The 24327-nt window shown below is 48.0% G+C and overlaps 1 protein-coding gene across 5 annotated transcripts in view; it reads left to right on the forward strand.

Moving 5' to 3' along the window:
* NTM (neurotrimin) overlaps window positions 1-24327 on the forward strand; it is a 1092588-nt gene that overhangs the window by 561747 nt on the left and 506514 nt on the right. The gene's annotated exons all lie outside the window — the stretch shown is intronic.

Consider the following 24327-nt stretch of genomic DNA (forward strand, 5'->3'; position numbering starts at 1 on the left):
TCTGTGGTCCTCGATGTGCTCACCGAGGGAGGGCAGGGGGCTAGGCTGGTGTGAGAACCAAGGGCAGCAGGTGAGGCGCCTTCTGAGCTCCTCCTGCAAAGCACTGCTGTGATGGCTGACATCCAGGAGATGGGGTGACACAACCAGGGCCCCCCTTCTCCTCTTCCCATCAGCCCTCTCTTCCCCCAGCACCATCCACAGGTGGGAGAGCTCCTGCTGCCTCTGACACACAAGGTCGGCCTACTGCATACCTGGACAGACTGCCAGTGCTTGTGAGCAAGATTCAGTTTAGGAAATATTTGATTCACTCAGATTGTAAGAGTTAGAGCTTGGGTGACCATTGAACGCAGAGCAGTCAAGATACCACTTTGGGCACACACATGCAATATCAGAGGGCTTGGGTTTGAGTCTGGGCTCTGCTTTCCATCCTGCTTCCTGCTAATGCACACCCTGGGAGGCAGCAGCTGATGGCTTAAGTCCTTGGGTCCCTGTCACTCATGTGGGACACCCAGATCGAGTTCTTGGGGGCTCTCTCTGTCTGCCTTTCAAATAATGGAAAATGTAAAAAATACTGTTTTTAACACATTAGAGGCAATAACACTGATTCACGGTGTACCTGAACACAATCTTGTTTCAGATAAACCTGTGCAGGTCCCCAGACTGAGTCAGCTGAGCTCAGGCACCTGGTAGGCATGCGGTTGGCACAATCAGGGGTGAAGTGTCTCCCTCACATGGAATTTCACAAAGTGGATCTCACAGAAGGGAAGAGGAAGACGGCGGACACTCAGGGACAGGGATGGGGCTTGGAGAATTGAAGAGGTGTGGCGAGAGGCTGGTCAAGGACATTAATTTACACAGGGCCAGGAGGCCTCCATACTGTTGTTTTATTGCATAGCAAGGTGACTACATTGCATTGTATATTTCAAAATAGCTAGAAAAAAATCAGAGTTTGCGTGTTTCATCATAAAATCGTGACAGATGTTTAAGGTGTAGATACGCTAATTATCCTGAGTTGTTCATTACACAAGATACACATGTATTGAAGCATCCTGCTGCACTCTGTAGATGTGTACAGTTATTATGTGCCAATTAAAACTGAAGAGCAATGACTGGGCAGGCATTTGACCTGGTTTTTAAGATGCCCCCATCCCATCTCAGAGTGCCTGGGCTTGAATTCTGGCTCCACAACCCAATCAGCTTCCTGATAATGCAGACCCTGGGAGGCAGTGGTGATCACACAAGCTTTGGGGGCCCTACCACTTACGCAGGAGACCTGGGTTGAGTTCCTGCCTCTTGGCTTCAGCCTGGCCCTGTTCTGGCTGCTGCAAGCATTTGGGAAGGGGACTAGCAGATGGGAGCTCTTTGTCTGTTTGTCCCTCTGTGTTTCCCTGCCTCTCTGCCTCTCAAAAATCAAAAAACTAAAAATCTACCTCTATCTATATGCCCTTCTATCTTCCTACCTAATGAAATTATGACTTCGCATACCTAAAACTTACAAAATGTAATTTGTCAATTAGAGCTGGAAAATAAAAAATAAAATTGGAAAACAACAACCACAACAAAACCCAGTGCATGGGATGCCTCTCTGTGTGGTATAATCCAGCCCAGGAAGTCTGTCAGGTGAGCAAAGGAAGAGAGGTGGGAGGGGAGGAAGGGAGAGACTTGACTAGGTGGGGGGGGGGGGGGACTTAGATAAGTCAATCACAGGATTGCCCTAAGGACAAGAAATGGCAGAGGTGGTATAACCCCTTACTTATCCTTCTTGAAGGGCAAACAGGGAAGAATAAGAACAAGGGAAAAAAGCAACCCAGTAAAAGACAAAACACGTAGACGGGGGCAGAATCCACCAGGAGGGAAAGAGTGGAGGCTCCCTCCACCTAACCTGGGGCTCCTGATCCATCGCTCATGTGGGTCACGTGAGGTGTCCTCCTGCCGCAGCTTAGCGGGCAGAGCTGACCCAAGAGATCTCCTCATCCACCCAGCCAGTCGCAATTAAGTCTCTCACAAGAGCTAATTATCATTTTAGACGTGAGTCTCGGATGTACTCTCCCTCTTGCTCTTCGTGGATTGCTTAATGGCCCCAGTGCCAGCTCTGAAACACTGGGGGTTTCCTATTATTTCTCTGCCTCCAGCAGGGACCAGGGACTTCCAGAGTGTTAGGTTTCAAGGGAAAACGGGAGTAGCAGTACCCTCTTTCTCTTTCACAGAAACAAAGGCTGTTAGCATCGGGTGAGCGTTCACTGTTGGTTTTGATTGAGTGGGACTTTCTACCGCATGAAAGGGTTTCCCTACATGCCACCTCTGACCAGGACTGCCTGGCGTTCTTGAGCACGACTGATGAGAGAGTGTGTCACCGCATGGTCCTTTACTGAGTAGCTGTCCTTGTCACATTGTCTTGCCTCTTGCTAATTCCCATGCTTTAGTCCCAGTTCTGCCTGTGCTCAAAGTTTCTGGGTGTAGACAACCCAAGGGGTCAACTGTGTCTTCATTGCACCACCCTGGGGGCCCACCTGGCCCGACACACAGCCACCTGCTTCATTTGAATTCCACACTGTGCATGAAGCTAGGTGTAAGCATCATGGAGGCAGGTACTAGTATCCTGCTTTGAGAACACTGAGGTTCAGAAAGTGTGTAGCTCAGCCAAGAGCACACAGCTAAAGTACGGTGCACTAGTGCGTGCACTCACACACACACACACACACACACTCAGATGCTTTTGCCTTGTTCCCTGTCTTTTCCTATTCTATGTCGTCTCGAATTTACCTGGGAGGAGACAACACAAAACACCAGAAAGGGGGTATGGATGCGGGAGAAGGGCACCACCAACCCCTTCATATCACCAGGTTGCTGGCTGTTCCCTTGGAACCGTTGTTCTGCTCCATTGCCACCGATGACGTCCATTTCTCAGTCTGGCCATCCAGGGCCCAGGAGCCAGGCAGGGACTCATGGCACCAGACACCAGGGACCTGGATCAATCCATGGGCAGAGACAGATCAGCCATGCCATCAGAGCGCCATACCCAAAGGCACGAACACTCTGCAGGCAAACATACTCACACACGTTCATATAATGTGTGCATGGGTGTCTCCCTTGCAAATCTGTGCACACTAAAAATACCTGCATGCTCTATGGTGCCAGGGTGCTGACAAAGGAATTTGCATCTGCAGGCAGCAACACCCTCGGATTACTTTGGAAGTAACCTCCCTTACATTTTAAGCAGGTTGGTGGATTCATCATTTAGGCTGCCGCCAGGAGGCAGCTATTAAAGAGATGTGGCTGGCAGTGGCATTTTTCTTAAAAGGTTAAAAAAAGAGTGGCTATTTTCATTACAGTTTCGTGATTTTTCTGGTTTAAAAATAAACCCCGTCTGAACTTAGGTTTCTTTAGACAAACTGATATCTTTAGGGAAAGTAGGTTAATAGGAAATGTTTTCAGAGGAACCAGGTTGTCTCTCCAGTTCTTGTGCAAGGAGAGGCGGAAGCCAGCAGCACAGCCTAGATGAGGAAGGGAGCAGGAGGCTGGGAAGGGGCTGCCTTATCCTGCCCCATTGCTTGGACTGGGGAGGAGAGGGCTGGATGGAATTGCAGGATCAATTAGCAGCACGAAAGTAAATTAACCGGCAATTAGCTTTTCAGATGTCCAACTGTGTGTTCTTCCAAACGCGCCAGTCCCCACCCATGTGTGGCTGACACTGCACAGGGCTAGGGGAGGGAGGAGCAGTGTCTTCATGGCCCAAGAGGAGGGGCTGGCATTTGCAGCAGGTGCATCAGAGGGAAACATCTGTGTGTGTGCCTGTGTGTGTGTATGTGCATGTGTGTCTTTCGCTGTGTGTCTGCTGTGCAGAGCAGAGACCTCCCTATGTGTGTGTTTGTAACTGTATATCTATCGTTGTGTCTCTGTATCAGTATATGTGTCTGCCTATCTATGTGGCAATTTCTATGTAACTGTGTGTATGTGTGTATCTGTGCTTGTGTCAGTATATCTGTGCATGTCTGTGTGAATTTATGCCTGCCGATGTGCGCATCTGTGTATGTGTTTATGTCCATGTGTATGCATGTGTGTCTGTATGTGTGTGCATTTACTGCATGTGCGTATGTGTGTCTGTGTCTCTATGTGTATCCGTGTGTGTGGACATGTGGACATGTCTGTCCGTGTGTGGAAAGTTGCGCGCGAGGCTGGGAGTGAGCATGTTGAGGCACAAATGAGGATGTAGTTTACATACAACCACAGGCCTGGGGCTCCCACCACCAGCAGATGGAGCTGTAGGTACAAGATTGAAGGAGGCAAGGCAGCCGGCCACAGACTGGGCTTGCTGGAGACCAGGGAGGTAAGGACCAGGCTGAATGGAGGAGGTAGGGAAGCCTTCACCCGCGAGTCCAGAGGGGGTGGATCCTGAGCGGATCCCGGGCCGGTTCTGCTCCTTCACAGAAGCCGGTGTCGTTCTGACCTGACTGCACTGCAGGTGGAGATTCAGCGATGCATCCTTTTCATTGGCTCTGTAACTCTCCTTTCCACACCCCAGTTAGACTGAGCATGGTCTGCAGGGACATTAAGGCAACCAAGGCACCCTGTGTGCTTTGCAGATGAGAGAAAGGAGCTTAATCTCTCCTGCTTTCCTGCCTCTCACTCTCTCCGACCCTTCTTTTTTGGCCAAGCTTTCTGAACCTCTGTCGCCCTTCCTCTCCTCCCAGTTCTCCGCTACCACGCACCTGAGCTCACTTCATTGTCTCCCTGCCACTCTCTGCTGCCTTCTTCCCCCACTCCCATCCATCTTCCACACTGCCACAAGGTTAATCTTCCCAGCGCAGCTCTGATCGTATCACGGTCTGCCCAGACAGTTGAGCCATCCTCATGGCCAGCGGCTGAATCCGGCCTGAAGCCTGCAGCCCCGCTCCAGGCTGGAATATGAGGCGCCACTGTCTCACCTCTTTGACTGGTTCCTGAATCAAGGACCAACCTGCACTCCTTGCTGGTTTCCTGGTACACACAGGAGCTCTGTTCATCTCTCTATTTTTGTTATTGTCCTCTTCTTCCAAATGAATTTATTTCAGGGGCCGGTGCCGTGGCATAGCAGGTAATGCCGCTGCCTGCAGTCCCGCATCCCAAATGGACACCAGTTCAAGTCTCAGCTGTTCCATTTCTTACCGATCCAGATCTCTGCTATGGCCTGGGAAAGCAGTAGAAGATGGCCCAGGTCCTTGGACCCCTGCACCCATGTGGGAGACCCGGAAGAAGCTCCTGGCTCCTGGCTCCTGGCTTCAGCTGTTGTGGCCAATTGGGGAGTGAACCAGTGGACGGAAGACCTCTCTCTCTCTCTGTATAACTCTGACTTTCAAATAAATAAATAAATCTCTTTTTTTTTTTTAAAAAGAATTTATTTCAGAGATGGAGAGAGAAAGACAGCAGGGGGATAGGGGGGAGAGCAAGCTATCTCTTCTGTTGGTCACTCCTCAAACATGTTTACCTTTCTCTAAGTCCGCATCCAAACATCCCAGTCTCCTCCACTCTGCCCCTTCACATGCAATCTTGCCCGTGAACCCGTCCTGACAACATTAGCTCAATGTATCTCATTCCTGCTCTGACCTCTCCACACAGTCCCACTGGGCCTGCCTGCTGCAGTTTGCCCGTTCACAGGACACTGTGGTGGTATGGGCACACTTGTTCCTCTCCCCATACCTTAGACGTGACTCACTTTTCCTATTCCCATAAATGCTGTGCACAGGAACTCAGTAAAGCTCGACAGGTAACTGAGCACAAGAATTCAACTTTACCCCGGCTTAGCCTCCACGTGAGGCAGTGTCGGGTGCTCTTTCTCCAGCTCAGCAATGGGAGACACAAGGCCACTCCACCTTCCACCGGCATCCACAGACAGCAGGGTGAGCCTGCGCAGGCACTGCTCCAGTCCGGCTTCAGTGCCCTCAACTCTTCATTGCGGGAACTATTGGATGTTGGATGGCTTTTCCTTTCTTTTCTTTTTTTTGCAAATGTTCACGCTAGCACCAGTAGCAGGTAAGCGTACTTTTCTGGGACGCTCCCATCAGGGACAACCCAAACAGTGCGGAAGGATTTCTTCCAGCATCCTCTCCGTGTCACCTCCCATTCCACTGGACTCCTCGGGTATCCCTTGTCCTAGTGGCTGGGGCCTGTCACACTTCGCACAGTTCTAATTATGGCATTGCCTTCCTTTCCCAGCACGAGTCCCCCCCCCCCCAACACACACAACCGCCTTTGTGGTCGGTGTGGAATTAACACAGGAGCCGAGAAGCTGCTGTCTCTGCCGTCTGCTCATATTTTGCTGGCTTCCCAAGGAACTGGCCTGTCCTTTCCCTGCTCATCTTTTGTCCCAAATAAAATTTAAAAAACTATTTCAGATGGCTTAGTTGTTGCCAGCTTGTAGCTGTCCAAATGCTATTTCTAAAAATTTATGCTCTCATTTTATTTTATTCTTAGAGAGATTAGAGAGTTTTGGAAGCAGAAAGAAAGTTTGAGGGTGGATTTGGAAGAATCTTTTTAATTGTGATCTCAGGTCAAATGCTGCCATCACGTCCATTCCCTCTTGTCCCCTGCCCTTCCTTGTCCGTAGGAGCTCCTCCAGTGCCTGCTTGGGATGACAGCATATCTCAGGCTGACAGCTTGGCCCACAGTGTTCTGAACCCTCCCTGTGGCCTGAGCACGGCTACGTGGCTCTCACCCAGCTCTCCTGCACCTGAGCAATTCCACGATTGCTTTAGATAGCAAGCATTTACTGATCCCAACTGTGTATCATGGGGAGGTCATCTCGTCTCGTTCACATCACAACTCTGCAGGTAGACAGTGATTCCACAAGATGAAGGAAGCACCACATAGAAAGTCAAGGAGCCTGACTATGCCCTGAGCCTTCCAAAGGGAAAGTGGGCTCTGAGCCTGGAAACTCCTACTCTATAGCATTTGTTTCTGGTCCATTTCCCTGGCACCCTTGCAAAGGCAAAAACCTAGGGCAAGGGACACCATTGCCACAGTAACATCACAGTACAGAGTGGATGAACTTTTGGTTTTGACATCAATGCCTGGAACTCTGGATTTAATATTTATTTGTTGAACGATTTTTGTTTCAAGTTTTTATATATTTGAAAGGCAGAGAAAGAGAGAGAGAGATAGAATGACAGATTCACACACACACACACACACACACACAGAGCATTCCCTTGTTCATGCCCCAAATGTCCTTAATGGTTAGGGCTGGGCTGAGCCCAAACTAGGAGCCAAGAATGCAATCCAGGTCTCCCATGTGAGTGACAGGAACCCAACTACTTGAGACATCTCTGCCGTCTTCCCGGGTGCCTATTAACAGGTAACTGGAATCCAGAGTTGAGCCAGGACTCCAACCCACCTACTACAGCACAACCTGCATCTTATCTGGTAGACCAAACCCCTGATCTTCTGGTATGATCTTGAGAAAGTTGTCCTTTTTGCCTTTATTTGCAAAATAATATAATAATGAGAGCACACCAACTGAAGTTCTAGCTCAGCAGTGCCTAGCGATGGTGGCCCGTGTACTCAGTGCTCATGGAATCTGGTTTCCTTCCTCTGAGTAGGAAGCCTGGAAACCCTTGCCTTGCATGGTGGACACACCCAGCCAGAAGCTGAGCCTGAGATCAGACAGCAGGTTATTGGGCAGTTGGTCTTCTTGAAACTCTATACCCCTTTGTAGCTCTTAGCAGTTTCTCTGTCCCCTCTGCACTGGGGCAAGGAGTGCACTGCCTCATCCAAGGTGGAAGGCATTCCATTCCCCTTGAATCTTATGCAAGAAAATGCAGATAGGAAACACGCCAGCTTGCAAAACGAATAAGCCCATGCTCAGAGAGGGAAAACAGTGGAGGAGATAAACACTTTGGACCTAGAGTGTGACATTTCATAGTCAGGAATGAGAATAAGGAATGGCCTATGTGCACTGGAAAATACAATTGAAAGGTAAGTTTATATTGTTACAAAAAATGGAAATATATACATATTTTTATGATACACATTTTCTTGAACTTTTTTTAAAAAAATGTGCATTTTGAGGTGGGCATTTGGCCTAGAAGTTGCGGCACTGGCTAAGAACTCCATGTGCTACACTGGAGCACCTGGGTTCACTCTTTCCCTTCATTGCCTGGTTCCAGCTTCTTGCCAGTCTGCACCACTGACACTAATCTGCATCCACCAGTGGTGGTGATTCAAGTGACTGGGTTCCTGCCACCCATCTCGCAGAACTGAACTAAGTTTCAAGCTCTGATTTTCAGACTCAGCCCACCTCTGGACATTGTGGGCAATATTGGATGGGGGAGCTCTCTTTTTCAATTGGTCTGTCTCTCAAAAAATCTTATATATGTATACACACACACACACACACACACATATGTACACGTATCTGCCTGTTTTAGAACCACTGTGATAGGTGTGGTAAAAGATACTACAGTTTGGGCCTCATTAAGGTCTTGACTAAGCCTCAATACATCTGAAAGTTGCCGCACAGATGGAGGAAATGTGGGAAAGCATTATGGTCATTATTATTATTATTTTTAAAAAACTGTATCCAATGCTATTGTCAGTTTGCTGACAGCTGCTGTCCACACTAAACCCTATCAAGAAAAGGTTTACACTCTCACCTGAGCCGGTGCACTTGTGTTTGCAACGGTGAGAACACGGAAGCCAACGCACTGTGTCCCTCTCAGCTTAGCAACTCAGAGCTCAGCAGAGAGCTCAGGGTGCTCGGCTGTCCAGCCTGGGTGGTGCCTGAAACATTTCTTTCCTGGTTCATTTTAAGTGGTTTGTGTTCCTGTTTCCAGTCCTGGCTATTCTGCTTCATATATATTTTAGCATTACAAGCTGTCTCAGACCCTTTTCCTAAATAGGTGGAATATAAATCCTGAGTAAATAAAGAAAGCTATTGAGGCAATGAGTGACTTCCGAGAAAGTGGAGGTATCACAGGCAGGCAGACGCAGCAGGACTGAATATTATTATAATGTGCTTTCTACTTTGATGATAGAACTCTAGCTATTAGCTATGAAATATGGTGCACACATTGTTGCCTCTCATATGGTAATTAATGAATCTGTATCAACTTTCATAAATAGTTTATCAATAGGAACCCTTTCTTGTTTTTTCTGCTAATCCCAGGAGAAGCATGGAACAGCACTGCACCTGCAGCTGCTTGCCCCGCCCTCGCCTCTAGAGGGGGCCCCACCGCTCCTGGGGACCGCGCTGCCTTGGGTCTCTGGGGAAGCCTTTCTTTCCTCTCTGCATGTGTATCTACTGGTCCCCTAGGTCTTTCCTTCCTTATCATGTATCTTCTTTTCTTCCTCTTGTTTCCCTGCAGCTTCTGCAGTTCCTCCCAATTAAGAATGAAGGGCTTCAGCCAATTTCAGTCCAAAAACTTGGAGAAGTTGTCAGTGCCTTCAAGGGAATTGAAAGCTCTTCATGAAGACATGCTGTGTACACATACAGAACTCCCTGGGCACATTCACAGCCTTCCTTCTCCCGTGGGACTGGATGGTGATTTAGTGCACCCAACACATCTTATTACCAAGCCAGTCTCTGCTGGGTGCAATTCCACCAAATCCCAGGCGCCTTCCAGCAAGACTAGAGTAGATTCAGACAGATCTGGCACAAATGATCCACAAGCAGGTGAGGAAGCAGAGTGCAGGAGCCTGGGCCAGCCCTTCATTAACCTTGAGGAAGTCCTTCCTCTCGTTTTGCTGTGGCTCGGCAGCAGCTGGCTTCCAATGGGAAGTTTCAGGACGATTATGCACAAGGAGAAATAGATATTGACATCCTTACCAATGCCCAGCCTCGTCGATTTCTCAGTGTCCTTCCACCCCGTTGTTTCATTTGTCTTGATTCCCCAGAAGGTCCAGCGTCTGCCTCACATATTGGCTTGTTCAACCAAGATCTATGCTCGTCAATTCTCCTTTCCAAACAACCATCCTGCTCACATCACCAGAGTTCCTAACCGTTTTGCTGGCTCTCCTTGTCAGATTTCAGGAAATTCTGAAAAAGCCCAAGAGCAGTATAGCTATGCACATGTGCACCTGTGTAATTGGATGGGTGAGGATGAAGTATGTAATGGGTAGTGTTTGAAGAATATATCCAGAATATATCCAGTTTGGTGATGCATAGTTTGCAATCTGTTGATTGTGCTTACGTTGAGAACTGGCACCTTGAAGACTGTAATCAAGAATGAGTCTATGGAACTCTGGACTACTGAGCCAGGTTTAGAGGAGATGGTGCCGGCACTGGAACTGGCAGCAGATTGTACACTAGCAAGGTTGAGTGATTGTTTCCGTGGGGAAGAAAATAGAGATCACGGTCTCCGTCGTCTCATGCAGGCTCCTGTAGTGCAAGGGCTGCAGACATGGAGGTTGGAGAAAATGGGCCCCTCACGTGTTCTACTGCAGGTAAAGGGCAATGCAGCCAGATGTGGAATGAGGACCGTGAAAAGACGGTATTTAACGTGCTGTATGTCGTCCTGTTTTCCATCCTGATTTGGGGTGATTTCTTTTAAGATGAATCATTTCCATCAAGTTGCCTGATTGTTCCAATTGTTGTCATTAAAAACAAACTGGCAGCAGAAAAACAGCAAATACTCTTCATCACATGAAACATTTGGAAGTTCCTATGTATTTCAATTGGTTACTTATTTTCTGGTAATATTTGAACTTTACAGACCCTGATTTTTGGGAATGAGTTTCAGTTTTATGGCTTTACTATTTCTTGGGCATTCTCAGTTAGAGTCTACCAATTAATTAGTTTAGCATAATGAGTCTCTTGGATAAATTCTTCTCCCCAAATGGCCACAATGGTCCGAGCTGAGCCCATCTAAAAAGCAAGGAGCCAGGTGCTTCTTCCAGGTTTCCCACATGGGTTCAGGGGCCCAAGCACTTGGGCCATCCTCCGCTGAATCAGCAGTGGAGCAGCCACAACCCTAAGCAGCACCCATATGTGATGCCAGTGCTGCAGACGGGGGCTTTAATCTACAGCACCACAGTGCCGGACCCATTGGATACATCCTTCTCCATTCCTTCTATGACCGTGTAACTTGTACTTTATACTAGCTCATCTGAATGTAAGGAAGAACTAGCATCTTTTGGTTTGGCTGATCCTAATCCATCAAATAATTTTAAAACAACTTCATTATTGCCAAAGATCTCCTTCTTCTGGAAAAGGGATTCCAACCCCGAGTCTCAGGAATAAGTCTGCAGAGGTGAGAAAATACACTGTGCACTGTAATGGAAGAGAGCTTTGAATCAGTTCACTGCAGCAAGAATAAACCCTATAAGGCAATGGCGAAGGCCCCCTTCCTGGGGCCTGTTTGTGGTACAAGACCCTTTGGGGTAGCAGTTGGACAAAGGCAGGTGCTCAGACAGAACCCTGGATTCTCTGCTTGTGCATAGTGCATGGGACACTTACTCACCCCCTGAGCCCTATTTTGCCAAGCAACAGATGGAATTTGTATTTTACTTGAAAGCTTCCTTCTCTCTCTCCACCCTTCCCTCGATTCATCTACACAGCATATTTTATTAGTTTTGTACATTGGGATTCACTATTTTTGAATGTTCAATGAATGAGTAAATATATAATAATGTAGAAAATCTCTTGTCCTGTGTCCCTCAGTAGAATGCTAGTATGTTTGCTGTTAAAAGAAGAAATACTAAATATTTCAAAGAAAATGTCTATTATGAAACAAAATCTATGCATGGATTTCAGATTTTTTAATTTTTATTTATTTGTGAGACACAGAGTGAGAGCGAGAGAGGGAGAGAGACTGGCTCCATTGGCTGGTACACTCCCCAAATGCTACCAATGTCCAGGGTGGCCTTGGTCAAAGCTGTGAGTTGGTAAGTCTACTGAAACTTTGCACTTGGAAGGCAGGGACCTAATCATCCGAGCCATCACCTGTTGCCTCCCAGGGTCTGCATTATCACCAAACTGGAATCAGGAGCCAGAGTGAAAATTGAACCCAGACATTTTAATCTGGGACACACACTGGCCAAACAATGGCTTGAATGCTAGACCAAAATCTTCTCCCTTTACTTGCATTCTTCCACAGACTCTTTGAAGTAGTTGACTCCTAAATGCATGATAGAAAATTAAAAGAGGAACAAAGAGTTATACCTGTGTACATTAGAGAAACCTTTTATAAAACTGTACATTATCTTGGATTTAAAGTTACAAGCAAGTAAAAGGATCCTTAGGTGGTTCCCCACTGACCATGACCTGTACGTTGATTTTTTTCAATTAATCATTTAATAAAGGCTTTTGATAATGATGACATTGAAAATGTTGTCTCTCATGGACATCGTCCTGGAGCTGGAAGTGGCCAGCTGGCAGAGAAAGGGCTCTTCTCCACTCATCTCTGTCTTTTGTTTAGTCTTGTTATTCGCTGTAGTGAAAGGCTTTGCAAGGGCTGTTTCTCAGTTCCCTCTCCTTTGGAAGACTGGGTGTTGGCGTCCACAGGGCAGAGGCAGCAAAGGCAGAGGAAGAGGGGCTGAGTGCCAGGGGGAGTTGGCCAAGAGAGTGACACTTGACAATTTTGTTTTGAACTTCTCTGTTATTTCCAGTAAAGCAATTTCCTTGACATTTTCTTGTGGCATTTGAAAGGGAGAGAAAGTAGGGTTTTTTCTTTATCATCTTTTTTCCACTTCTCCCTCTCCAAAGTGATTTATCTGGTCTTTCTCCAAAAGTCACCGCTCCTTAGAGTCTAATCAACAGGGTGGGTGTTGTAGAGGAATGTGCATCTAAGTGGATACTTGTGCACATGCACATGTGTGCTCACTGGGTAGGCGACAGCCATGGCCATGCACTGTCATACAAAGACCTCCGTGAATTAGCAAGCTGCGGGACCCCCACGGGAGGCCTCTCCAGCATGCACCATCACCCCACATCACATCCACACCCGGCTCCGGGATTATTCACGGCCCATCTCTAATCCTTCGTCTGTTCTCAGGTGCCTGGCTCTATTATTGTCCTGATGTGTGATCATGAAAAGACCAATTAATTTTAATCTTAGCCCAAGCAAAACATAATTAGACAAATCTGCAAGCAGAATACCATCTGAGGCATTCCTAGGCCAAGAGCAGGTCAAATTCTGCCACCAGGAAGGCTGGAGACTGTTTTCATTTTCTCTTCGCAGACTAGAGCCACTTTCCAAGTGATATTACTTGTAAGTGCAGCAGCAACAGGGGCTGAAAAAGACCAGATTACATGAGTGAGACATCCTCATTTTCCATCTGTATGATGAAAATAACAATGGCTATGCCGGAGGGTACTGTAAGATTTACTAAAACCTCGTGTGGCACCTGGAAAGCACTATATGAACACAAAGTTTACCTTTTTTTTATTGAACTGATGCTTGCTGAACTGGATTTGTGCCTAATGACCTGTTCTAGCGTAGCCACTCTTCTGGGCAGTGCCCATCACTCATTCCTTCTGTCAAGGATCTGTGTCTGTCAGTGCCGCCCTCCTGCACCTATGTGGCATTTCCCATGTTGGTCCTCTCACCTTGCTTCTCTCTCGGCTTGATTGGGGGAAACTGGCCAGAATGCTTGACTTAAAAACTCCACAGGGAAGTTCTCCCTTAACCAAGGCTGCACCCAGAGAGTCCCAGGGACCCTGCGATGCACACATCCTCCCTGGCCAGGACCCTTCCTTCTCCCCCAAGATGCAGCAGCCACAAAGTTGTCACCAAGCAGCCCCACCCTCAGCATGCTGCAATGTCTGTCAGGCTTCCATTTTTTTCCTTCTTTAAATGCTTATGGGATAAATGGAATTTATAATCAGCAACCATAAAATGTCTGATTTATTACTCATCTTGATGACAGTATTTAAGAACTTGTGTATATTTTATCACATTTTTCAAATGCTCCATTGTGGAACTTTACTGAAAGGGGTTCCAGTCTCTGATCACAGTGTCTTTGGCCCCAGTAGGGGCAGCCATCTTTGGAAGAGGTGGTATGAGTGCAGGTGGCTGGGAGAATTTCAGGCTCTCCTAGCAGGGCTAGCCTTGTCTCAGCTGCTGATGTGCTCACAAGCCTTGTGCATTGGGCTTGTCAAGACTTCCTGGTGTGCATTCACTGGCTCACCCCCCCAAATGGATGTAACAGCTGGAGCTGAGCCAATCTGAAGCCAGGAGACAGGATTTCTTCTGGGTCTCCCATGTGGGTGCAGGGGCCCAAACACTTGAGCCATCCTCTACTGCTTTCCCAGGCCATAGCAGAGAGCTGGATTGGAAGAGAAGCAGCCAGGATCAATCCAGCACCCATATGGGATGCCCACACCACAGGCAGAGGCTTATTCTACTACACCACAGCACCAGCCCCCCAAACAGTTATCTTTTAAATCCCTTTTCACATGAATTTTGTGAAGTCACCTTGTAGTCCTACTTATTGGCTTAAACCATTGTAATGTGCTAGGAATGACATGATGGTTTCAGGTTTAAAATATTCTCAATTTTGTTTTCTCAGAAACTATGTTATCAAAATTATTTATTCCTGGGTAGACATTGTGGAACAGAGAGTTAAGCTGCGGCTTGGGATGTCTGTGCCTCATAGCAGAGTGCCTGGGTTCAAGTCTTGCCTCTGCTTCTTTTTTTTTTTTTTTTTTTTTTTTGAAAGGCAGAGTGGATAGTGAGAGAGAGAGACAGAGAGAAAGGTCTTCCTTTTGCCGTAGGTTCACCCTCCAATGGCTGCCATGGCTGGTGCACTGCGGCCGGTGCACTGCGCTGATCCGAAGGCAGGAACCAGGTACTTATCCTGGTCTCCCATGGGGTGCAGGGCCCAAGCACTTGGGCCATCTTCCACTGCCTTCCCAGGCCACAGCAGAGAGCTGGACTGGAAGAGGGGCAACGGGGACATAATCCGGCGCCCCAACTGGGACTCAAACCCGGTGTGCCGGCGCCGCTAGATGGAGGATTAGCCTATTAAGCTACGGCACCAGCCTTGAGCCGCGGTGCCGGCCGCCTCTGCTTCTTATACAGCTTCCTGCCAATGCACATCTTTAGAGGAAGAAGAAGATGGTTCAAGTATCTGAGTCTCTGCCACCCACATGGGGCACCTGGATGGAGTTCCCAGCTCCTGGCTTCAGCAAGGCTCAGCCTCAGCTGTTGCAGGTACTTGGGAAATGAACCAGCAGATGGAAGATCTCTCTGTATTATTCTGCCTTTCAAATAAATATGAATGCATAAGTAAGCTTAAATATATATATATGTGTATATATATATAAATAAATAAATATGTGTATATATATATGTATGTGTGTGTGTATATATATATATATATATATATAATTGGTTTACCTTGGAATCCCAGACAGGAAGAGTGAACCCAACCAGCACAGATCTTACTGAAAACTTTCACAAAGATCTTTGGCTCAAGTCTCTCTTTGTGTGCAGTCTTTTAAATAGGTGTCCTCAATTCCATTCCTGTCCCTGGATTCCAAATATAGTCTTTATGTTTCGATAGTCTGTGGCCTTAGAATCTGGAAAGACTGAGAAAAATATCTGTATTTGAGGATTTTTGTGTTTGTGTGTAGTGCTTGTGATTGGTTTATTTTGTAGGGTTTTTGTTTGCTTTTTGGTTTTTCCACTTCCAAGAATCCCAGAGAAGAAATCAGTAGTCATAGTGGAAAGAGACAGAGACTGGAAACACAGGAAAATCAAGTTCTCTCTTTCTACTTTGCTTTCCCTCCCTCTCCCACATGCACAACACACATGCACAACCCCTCCCACACACACACCCCCACATATGTGTGCACACCCACCTATACGTGCATCCACACACTTTCACAAAGCCATCCAGGCAAATCTCTACATTTCCTCCAACACAACAGACACACTGTCCAAACTCAACAAAGAGAACCAAGCAGACCAATTCTGAGAGTGACTTTGCCCCCTCCATTCTGAGCCATCGCTGACAGCTTCAAGAGGCTACAGCCCTTGCTGGCATCCGTTCTGACAACACAACTCCTGAGCATGCTCAGCTCCACAGCTAACAGACCTGGGTCTAATAGTAAATTACAGTCTAGAGAGGGAGAGGACTCAGGGGGCAGATGATCACAAGCTATAAATACCTGCAAAGTAACAATGCAAATGAGGGATGGGAATTACGCCTGTGCTTAGCAGGTGCCAGGACAAGGAGCGAAGGCCTGGAGCTAAGCAAGAGAAAGGGAAGCTGGGGATTGGCAGAAAAGCTCTTCGCACAGAGGGTTTCCTGCCTGGGGCTCTGCATGTTGGAGTCCAGTGCCAGGTACCAGCGACAGAGTGTGATAATAGGCACGGGGCAGAATTCCTGCCAGATTCCAGGGCCACTGGGTAGCCCACAGCTTTCTGTTTGTTATCTGTACTCCCAGCATGATATCTACAAGTGCTCCTTTGCCCTGGGCATTTAATTTATAGCTTCATTCTTCAGGGAAGAAATTCCTCCTCTTCAACGTCCTGTGGCATCTGGGAAGACAAATTCCAAGTCTCTTTTACTCTTTTCATTTTGGCCCCAAACAGGAGTACCTGTAGTCAGATCACCGTAACCAGTATCCGCAGTACCAGATTCTGATAGGGGCTAACCTGTAAGCAACAAGATGAAGTGCCTGGACCACAATTGTGAGGAAGGGAAATGATGTCACTGGATGCTAACAGACAGTAGGAGCAGCAGAAAGATTGTGCAGTTGTAATTATTAACACTTAAATTAATTTTTTGGACAGGCAGAGTGGACAGTGAGAGAGAGAGACAGAGAGAAAGGTCTTCCTTTACCGTTGGTTCACCCTCCAATGGCCGCCGTGGCCGGCGCACCGTGCTGATCCGAAGGCAGGAGCCAGGTACTTATCCTGGTCTCCCATGGGGTGCAGGGCCCAAGCACTTGGGCCATCCTCCACTGCACTCCCTGGCCACAGCAGAGAGCTGGCCTGGAAGAGGGGCAACCAGGACAGAATCCGGCGCCCCGACCGGGACTAGAACCCGGTGTGCTGGCGCCGCAAGGCAGAGGATTAGCCTAGTGAGCCGCGGCGCCGGCCCACTTAAATTAATTTTTAATGTTCACTTTATTTTCATCTACTTGAAAGTCAGAGTAACAGAGAGAAAGAGAGCATGTGTGCAAGAGAGAGAGAGAGAGAAGGAGAGAGAGACAGAGAGAGAGGGGAGAGAGAGAGAGAGAGAGAGAGAGAGAGAGAGAGGAGAATCCAGTTCATTCCTCAAATGCTACAACAGCCAGGGCTGGGTCAGGCTGAAGCCAGGAGCCCAAATGTCCATCCAGGGTCTTTCATGTAGGTGGCAGTGGCCCAAGGAATATCACCTGCCACCTTCCAGGTGCATTAGCCGGAAGCTGGATCAGAACCAGGACTCTAGTTGGCATTCTGATGTGGGGCATCACACGTGGTGGCTTAACCTGCCATACCACAACACCTGCCCCTTAAATTATTATTTGACTTCTTTCTTAGTGTTTATCTCTACAAAAAGGATCAGGACTGTGGGGAGCAAACCGGACTAGACTGAGTTACTGGAATTAAGACTTATTCTATGCATCTGCTCCCCCACAATATGGCGCTGGGAGAGAAGAAAACAGCTTCTGCACAGCTGCCTCCAGTTCAACCAATAAACTGTAGGACTTGCTCCTGATTGGAGAGCAGCGTACTCGGCGTGTGGGCAGCCGAGTTGGGCCCCTGCGGAAGTGGGGAATGTGGCCAAGGGGAACTGCCCTTCCACGGAGGTGGAAGGGATAGTAGCCAACCCGGGAAGAACCAGCAGCAAACCCGGGGAGGGCCGAGCAGACGAAAGAACAGCGCAGGGTCTTGTGTCGTTCCCCCACGAAGACGGGGAGCGACATAATGGTGCCGTGACTCGGATATGAAGCCTAGGCAGGGCTTAGTGTCGTTCCTCCATGAAGACGGGGAGCGACATAATGGTGCCGTGACTCGGATAGGAAACCTAGAATGGATAGGAAACCTAGCTCGGATTAGGAAACCTAGGACGGATAGGAAACTTAGGAGGGAAGAAACGGGAAGAACTGGGAAAATACCGGAGAGAGAGACTAGCAAACAGCCTAGGGAAAAGCCGGACGAAAAGGGTGCCGGAAGAAGCTATTGAAAGCCTAGGCATAGACTCAGATACGGACTACGGGGGAAGCTGGGAGAAATCTCTAAGGTCGAAAGCGAAAGTGAAAGCTAGAACAAACAGACTCGGATGCGGACTGTGGGGAGAGGCCAGGAGAAATGAGGGAGGAATATTGTTGGAAGAAAACTTAGGGAAACATACCGGGTAGAGAAAAGTGTTAGGGAAATTGAAGCCGCGGGGGGCAGGCCGAGGCTGAAACGAAAGCCACTTTGGGATTCTCAAGTTAGCCCGGGAATAGGGGGCGAAAAGTTGAAACCAGAAGCTGAAACGTAAGCCTGGTTGGGATCCGTCTGATTAGCCCGGGGAGCAAAGGACGGGAAGCCAAATCGTGGGGCGGAGACGTATGCTGGGTTGAATTTGCCAGGCTAGCCCGGGGAACTTGGATTGAATGCTAGTGGCGGACACGTAAGCTACGCTGTGTGACTCGTGGAGGCTGCCGCGCGCAGACAGAGCGTGCGGGGCTCAAGTACATAGGGAACGCGGGGCTGGCACGAGGCCGTGGTTCAGACGCGAAAGGGTTAAGTGCGAGACCGCGGAATGTGCGCGCAAAGCAGAGCCGCACAGATGAGAGAGGCGCTGGCTGAAGCGGCGCAGAGCCGGGAACCCGCCGGCGGGGCGAGGTGCCGGAAGGCCGCAGGGATAAGAGAAACAGAAGTTTAGAAGTAAGATGAGAGAAATAGGAATGTTGGCAGACAGAAGTAAAATGGGAGAAATAGGAATGCCCGGAGATAGAGAAATAGAGAAATAGAAAGGCCTCCCCTCAACATGGCAATGAGAAAGCTTGGATTCGGTCTGCCTGATTAAGTGAGGCGATGAGCACCTGCGGGCAGCTTATGCGCCGCAGGTCACCGAAGATAGGCACGAACCAACACTAATAAGTCTCCCCCACAATACGGCAATGAGAAGGCTTGGATTCGGTTTGCCTGATTGTTAGGGCTTGTAAGTCCCTGCGGGCAGAGCAGAGCATGCGCTGCAGGGCACCGAATACAGGCACGCATCAGCGCCTAAAAACCTCCTCACAACATGGCGAAGAGAGGACCCGGATTCGGTTTTCCTGATTGATAGGACTTGTAAGAACCTGTGGCAACTCTAGCAAGTAGAGCAGAGTGTGTGCCACGGGGCACCGAAGACAGGCGCGTATCAACGCCAAAAATAAAAAGAAAGGGGGATCTGTGGGGAGCAAACCGGACTAGACTGAGTTACTGGAATTAAGACTTATTCTATGCATCTGCTCCCCCACAATATGGCGCTGGGAGAGAAGAAAACAGCTTCTGCACAGCTGCCTCCAGTTCAATCAATAAACTGTAGGACTTGCTCCTGATTGGAGAGCAGCGTACTCGGCATGTGGGCAGCCGAGTTGGGCCCCTGCGGAAGTGGGGAATGTGGCCAGGGGGATCTGCCCTTCCACGGAGGTGGAAGGGATAGTAGCCAACCTGGGAAGAACCAGCAGCAAACCCGGGGAGGGCCGAGCAGACGAAAGAACAGCGCAGGGTCCTGTGTCGTTCCTCCACGAAGAGGGGGAGCGACAAGGACCTTCTCATAACATCTTGCTTTTTTTTTTAATTTTTTTTTGGCACAGATGGCCTATGTTTTCATTCAGTTTCATCAGATTTCATCAGTGAGTTCCTATGAAGACATGTGCTCAGCTGTCCCACCAAGTCTGTGTCTTCATTGTTCTTTATTTGCCTTACCATTCATTCTTCCCTTTAACATGCATTGACCACTCACTATAACAAATTAAGATAATATGGATGTGGGCAGATATAAATTTTCTGAATAACCTGTTGAGGAAGCACAGAAGTAATGGCAACCACGTGGATATGGAATGAGAAACACTGAATTTGAATCCCAGATGGGTCACTTTTCAATTGTATGATTCTGGGTAATTTACTTGATATTCCATGTTGTGAATAATAAAACTCCTACCTAAAATGTAATTGTGAGGTCTCAACACACACACACACACACGCGCGCACAAAACCTCTGATCCGGAGGAGCAGCCAGTCTGTAACAGACAATATTATTAAAAATACATTGTAGAATGTGGACAAACAGCAGGAGTGTGTAGCAACTCTTGATTCTCCCATTAAGAAAATGTTGAGAGGGGGGCCGGCGCTGTGGCATGGAAGGTTTAAGCCGCTGACTGCAGTGCCAGCATTCCATAGGGAAGTCCCAACTGCCGTGCTTCCAATCCAGTTCCCTGCTTATGTGCCTTGGAAAACAGCAGAAGACAGCCAGAGTCCTGAAGCCCCTGCACCCATGTGAGAGACCTAGAAGAAGTTCCTGACTGCTAGTTTTGCCTTGGCCCAGCCCTGGCCATTATGGCCATTTAGGGGTGTGAACTGGTAGATGGAAGATCTCTCTCTCTCTCTTTCTAAATCTGCCTTTCTAATAAATAAATATTTTTAAATGAAAAGGTTGAAAACTGCAGTAAGGTAGTTGTTAAGTTATTAGTGCACTAAGGAGTAGAGAAAGGTTATCTCCAGCTTTTGTTTGGGGAGAACTGAGAAGAGTTGGTCTGTCGTAATCTCAATCTACAATTCATTTATCTCTAAACACCCAGTACCTTGTCTGTGGACTGTTCACTACTGGAGACAATTGGGAGATACAACAGGTGATAGCTCAAAGCTGCCTGCACTGTTTAAGAGACAGGACTATGAGATAGAGGTCGCTGCTCAAGTCATGGGCATTGCAATATGTAGAACAGACAACTGCGGTGTTGACCAAATGCTGCACCGTGCTCATCTCCATCACAGCGAGAACAACTGCACAACACTTCCTTCTCTTTGCCTCACTTGAACAGGTCGGGTTTTAGAGAATTGGGTGAAATCCAGGAAGCGCTATGCAGAGGAAAGATGCATTCCGGCAAGGTGCATGAAAGGGTAGCTCCTCTACAAGGAAAGAGCGACATTAGAGTGTGTGTGTGCTACAGGTGTCCCCAGGAACAGAAACAATGCAACGTGCTGCAGAGATGGGGGAAAGTCAAAGTCTGCAGGCTTCCAAACAGCACAATGGAGACGTCCCAGGGCAGCATGCTGGCCACATTCCCTTCTCCAGGGAGGTCGTCTCTTTCCATTGACACCATCAGCTGGTTGGTCGAGGCCCATCCACATCTGGAGTGAAATTCTCATTTATAAAACACTTCCATGGCCGTATTTCGAATGAGGACTGGTCCATTATCGGGATACTGCAATTCAGCCACAGGTGCACATCAACAATATCAACATGGTGAGGAAGTTACAACATCACATTTATGCTATCACCATCCACACCAGTCCTCGGGGGTCTCACAGAGAGAACTGGGGTCAAACAGAGCCTCCCGAGATGGGATCAAATGAGGAGACTTACAGCTGACCACCACGTGTCTGCAAAATAGAAAAGGAGAGGGAGCAAACATTCTGTTCACCTGTGATGTACTCTGAGGCAGGCAAACCTTAGTTAATTATGCAGACCCTGGAAGGCTATGTCTAAGTGTTCAGGCTGGGGCAGCAAGCAATGGGTTAGAAGTTTCCACGGCATTTTATTCCGTCTTGTTTTCTTCTTGAGAAATTAGAGAATGGGTGAAATGAGTTCAGAATGAATGGCTGAACTGAGCAGGCTGGCAAGGCTGTGCATAAAGCACACAAACGCATGTCCTCCAGGACATGAAACCTGCTTGGTACACATCCTGTGTACACATTCTTGCTGATGATGGAAGAGATGACAGCACCCAACCTCACACCCCGAAAGTGGCCCAAGCACCCCCAAGAAATGAGAAAACCAGAGATTTCTCTTTGTTTGCTGCTTGTCAAGACCTCCACATCAGCACACAACCTTTTCATGCCAATTACAGTACATCTCAAGCAATTAAGAAGGAAAAGTCAAAACATTAATGTTACACATTCAAAGGTCATGAGATCCTCAGTCTTATTACCAAAGCTGGAACCAGAGAAGCTGTGGGCTTCTCCACCAAGATGCCTTGCAATCCCGACAGAAATCATGGCCACCTGTGCCAGGGGATGGCAGCCTTCACTCTCAGGGCATCCAGCAGCAGAGCCCATGCAGATCACAGAAAGAATCGCACAGGCCTTTGAGTTTTGCTCATCTCCATAGTCTCTGAGTTGAGAGAGCAAACACACCACCTGCTAGAGTCTTGTCATCAGTCAGCCAAGCAAACGAAACCCTAGAGAGAAGCGATCACCTCTGTGTTACACACCTAATTTGAGGCAGAATCGAGATGAAGCCTCACTTTTGTGACCCTCGGGTAGGTAAATACTTTCTGTGGCTTATGTTAGAAATATTCGAGAAAGCAGAAGTTGGTGAGCAGAAAGTGACAAGCCAGGGGCTGACAAGATGCCCATTTCCCCCATTCCATCAAAGGGACCTGAGTGGGAGAAGCTTCCAAAATGAACCTTGTTTCCCTGGCAACATCAGAACAAACAGCACCAACATAGGGGAGTGACCTGCTATGCATAGCAGGTGACATTAGAGCTGGTGGGGTCTCAACCTGTAACTCAACTGGATGCATGCTTGAGCGCACTGGGGAGTGGTGGCCATCTGATATCTACAAATAACATTTAACATTTGCTGAATACTTAATCTGAGGAAGGGGCTATTCTACGCCCTTCCTAGAAATAAAGTCATTTAATCATTACAGCAAAGCTATGAGCTAGATGCTATCAGGGTCCCTGTTTTACAGATAAGAAAACTGAAAGGCTAGACATTTTTTGATGTCCCTGGGATCTCATAGCTAGGAAAGGGCAGAGCTGAGATGTGTGGCTCTGGAACCTGGGGTCTTAGCTCCCACACCACATGGTGCCCATCTACCTTTGGCTATCAAGAGAAAATATCCCCTTTGAAAAGGATGACCTTCTGCAAATGAATCATCTTTGAGCCTAGCAGAGGGGACACTGGGGTCCGAGTGAAATACCAGAGACTTTCAAAAGAGCACAGTGGTAGGAAATCTTAGCAGGGGAGACATGAGGAACAAGTGTAAACAATTCTATGTTGGTGGGATCACGCCATTGAGAAATGGCTTGGGAACCCAGGAGTGACTCTATCTGCCATAGGTTCCCAGCACAAGACACTCAGCTACAGGAGAAGGCTATGGTCTGTTTTTTTTTTTTTTTCAGAGCTTAACAATGGCTAAAAATTGCTGTGTGGTTCCATGCCAGGTGCCATTGAAATGTGTGGTTCCATTCAACCTTCACTACAAACCACGAGGCAGGTGCGATTAGTTATGTCTATTATGCAGAACAGGAAGTGGAGGTCCAGAGAGTTCCTGAACACAAGCCCAGCTTCACAGCTGGGTCACAGCTTAGCCAACTGGAGGCTGAGCCTCCTGGAGTTGGGTCAACCAGTGTAATCTCTTGTCTGAATGTAAGGGCTCCTTCTCAGTGACAGAACAGAGTGCACAGAGCAGGATGAGGTGGTCTGCAAAGACTGGGCACACCCAGACTGGATAGCTGAAAGGACTGGTCCATTCACTCTTCCCAGTGATTCAAGCACTGAATGTACACAGAGCAGAGGCAGATGGCTCCTGTCCTCATAGAGCCCCAAGCCTGAGAGGACCAGGACATGAAGAAAAGACAGGGGAGAGCAGCCATATCTGTGCGTACAATCTGGCAAAGAGTAACCATTGCCTCCAGCCGGCCCTTTCACACTATTTCAGGCAGGTGGGGGTGCCTGCTGAGAGCCAGTGACACATAAAAATGGCCCAGTGCGTCTCTGCTGACACGTCGTCTGTATCTGATGGAGCAACATCTTCATTATGAAATTAGATGAAAACCCTATGCATAGAATAATAGATAACATCCCACGCTCTCCCTGCAAAGAGTGAGGAGCAGCGCCAGAGTCTGCCCCCGCCCTATCCGATTCCATTTTCATACCCACCTGTCATCTCCCCACAAATGCCATTAGCTCACAGAGGGGATGGAGCCTCATTGCATTACCAGCCACTTCGACAAAAGAGCTTTTTGTATTTAAGCTGCAGTCAAATGACGGAATAACTGGATAAATTTTATACAAGAAGTTCCCTGTTGGGGCGGTGTTCCCTGTGAGCCTGGGATCTCTTATTTCCAGCACAAGTGTGAGCATGCACATGGTGTCCTTGGGAGATCAGGGAGATGGGGCTGAAGAAAAAGAGAGGAAGCGCACCATGACTTCTGTGCAGGAAGAGCCTTGGGGTCAGTCCTTCCCACCCCGTTTTACTCCCTTGAAGGTCAAGCATCT

The sequence above is a fragment of the Oryctolagus cuniculus genome, chromosome 1 (assembly GCF_051225735.1).
Source record: "Oryctolagus cuniculus isolate XC-2025 breed Fujian yellow rabbit chromosome 1, ASM5122573v1, whole genome shotgun sequence".
Taxonomy (NCBI): domain Eukaryota; kingdom Metazoa; phylum Chordata; class Mammalia; order Lagomorpha; family Leporidae; genus Oryctolagus; species Oryctolagus cuniculus.